Here is a 2,903-nt window from a genome sequence, read left to right as displayed (position 1 = left end):
AAAAGAAACTACCATCAGAGTGAACAGGCAACCTACAGAATGGGAGAAAATTTTTGCAATCTACTCGTCTGACAAAGGGCTAATATCCAGAATTTTTGAGTTTTTAATAATAGTCATTACAACTGGTGGAAGATGATATCTTATTGTGGTTTTAATTTGCATTTCCCTGATGGTCAGTGATGTTGAGCCTTGTTTATATATTTATTATCCATTTCTATGTGTTCTTTTGAAAACGTCTACTCATGTCCTTTGCTCATTTTAGTGGGTTATTTGGTTCTTGTTGCTGTTGTTGTTGTAGAGTTGTTTGAGTTCCTTACAGATTCTTCATATTCATTCCCTGTCACAGGCAAAGTGTGCAAAAGTTTTCTGCCATTCTGCAAACTGACTATTCACTCTGTTGTTTTGAAAAAGAATTTTTTATGTTAGTTAAGTCTCATCTGTCTATATTTTTTTTAGGTAACAGGAAGCTTTCGTGTTGAATCTTTGCCAAACAGGAAACAGCTTCTGCTTGCAGGAACCACTAACAGGGGACATGCCATTCATTAGTAAAGAAGAGGGAGGAAGACAAGGGTCTGAGTCAGGTGGGGATGAGAAACCCAGACCCTGGCAGGAAATGGCATCTCAGCCGCACTTTCCTGTTCTGCATTGGTGGGGAGGGAGTACCAATAAGAAGCAGCCTGGGTTCTTGTACAGGAGGCATCCTGGGCTGTGTCTCTGTGGTACCCCTGCACAGTAATATGTGGCTGTGTCCACAGGGTCCATGTTGGTCATTGTTAGAACCACCTGGTTTTTGGAGGTGTCCTTGGAGATGGTGAGCCTGCTCTTCAGAGATGTGCTGTAGTCTTTACTATCATTCCAATAAATGCTTGCAAGCCACTCGAGGGCCTTCCCTGAGGGCTGACGGATCCAGCCCACGCCTGTTCCAGAAGTGCTGATTGAGAACCCAGAGAAGGTGCAGGTCAGCGTGAGGGTCTGTGTGGGTTTCACCAGCGCAGGACCAGACTCCTTCAAGGTGACCTGGGACCAGACCCCTGTGGAGAAAGCATAAGAAGATGAAGCCCACAAAGAAAAGAGCAGATGTTTCCCTTCTGAAGTCGTCCCTGACCACAGCACTCACAGGACGGGACGGTCAGTAGCAAGAGTGTGTAGCAAAGCGTGTCCATGATGGGGCACAGGATTCACTGAGCTGGGCCCCGTGCTCGGCTTTTCAACCCACAGGAGGGTGGAGCTGGTGGAGATTTGCATCCCCTCATCTGAGCCCTACTCTATGGGGTGCACTCAGGTCTCAGAACGCAGTAGGGGAGTGCACCTGTGATGAGGCACAGTGAGGAGTAGTGAGCCCTCTGGTGTGGACATCCACATGTGCTCTCCATGGGGGACACCGTCTCATTTCAGGACCGTAGCTCTCAGTCAAGGCTGTGACACTCCTGCTTCCACAGACAGGATCTTCTTGGATGCTCACGCAGGGGATGTGCAACCTTCTGGTTTTAGTTCTAGAGGATTAGAGTGGAAATCAAGAGAGCTGCCGTTCTTCCTCCCTTCAAGAGAAATGACGGTGGGCATCTGGTAGAACAGGGGGCTCCCCACAAGCATTCTGATCAAAATCCTCTTTGATTAGGGCGAAAGTGATGATTTTTTAAAAAAAAGCTGAAGAGAATAAATAATAAACATTTGTAAATAATTATGTAAAGATGTGAGTATGCAGCTGTCAATCATCATTCATGATCACCACTGAAGAGAAAGTGTTAAAGTGAGAAGAAAGAGACGGAATCCCTGTGACAACATTTGTGAATCCCTAGATCCAGGCCACTAGAGACAGGGGATGAGCTGCTCCTCGTGAGCGTGGGAATGACCACATTTCCATGTCTCCTCCCTGTGGACATAAGTTTGCTACTCAGCAGTTGTCATCCCCCCTCCGCCTGTGGATTTCAGGGAGGGCAGGTCAAGGGATTCCTGGGACTGGATGCTCAGAGTTAATCTGCAAACTACACTTTCTTGTTCCCTGATGAGGGCTCTTTTCAGGTGTCTTTATAGAACGAATGTTTATTAAAATATAACCCAGTAAATACATGAAAATAAACTTTTCCAGAGGAGTTATATATCTGCCTGTAGTATCTGCATGTAGAACTATAAACCACTGCTTTTAACAAGAAGGCAAAGGCTTCAGTTAGAATTAAAAATAAAATGCAGACCTACACATTGTTAGGGCTGGAGTCCATAACTGCTTGTATTCTGAGCTAATTTTGCCACACAGCAGTTCAGCATCAGACATGTATGTTTATGTGAAGGAGTCATTGTGGGGACATTTGTGGTTTTCTGAGGGAAGAGTCCACAAAGCAATGTGTGTGCTTGTCTGAGGGAGGAGTACGCGCGGGGACAGATGTGTGCACATATCTATATCTAAAAGTAATTGCCCATTTAGGGACATCTGAGCTAGTCTGAACTGGAGTTTGGGGAAAACTTTTCTCAGTTAGGGGAAGATGAGAATCCTCTGGGTGACCTGCTTGTGAGGAAGGACACTGACTCACATGGGAGCCTGCCGAAAGAAAGGTCTCTCGTGAAGGGAAACAACTTATATGCAAATGAGGAAAGTTACCTTATTCTTTATTGCCTGCATCTCATGCCATCCCTGCCCACACTGAGTAAAGCTGCCAGAGACTTCTATACAGTCTGCATTTCATTTTGGAGTTCATGACAAGCTACGTACTTTTTAAAGTTGTATATATTTAGGTTCACACTTGGTGTCATTAAATTCTAAGAGTTGACAAATTAAGTGTGTCATGTGTCCAACATTGCATATGATTTAAAATAAGTATTAAACGTAATCCAGCATATAAACAGAACCAAAGACAAGAACCACATGATTATCTCAATAGATGCAGAAAAGGCTTTTGACAAAATTC

The sequence above is a fragment of the Colobus angolensis genome, unplaced genomic scaffold (genome assembly GCF_000951035.1).
Source record: "Colobus angolensis palliatus isolate OR3802 unplaced genomic scaffold, Cang.pa_1.0 Scaffold519, whole genome shotgun sequence".
Classification (NCBI taxonomy): Eukaryota; Metazoa; Chordata; class Mammalia; order Primates; family Cercopithecidae; genus Colobus; species Colobus angolensis.
The sequence above is the reverse complement of the archived record's forward strand: the minus strand, read 5'-3'. Positions refer to the sequence as shown.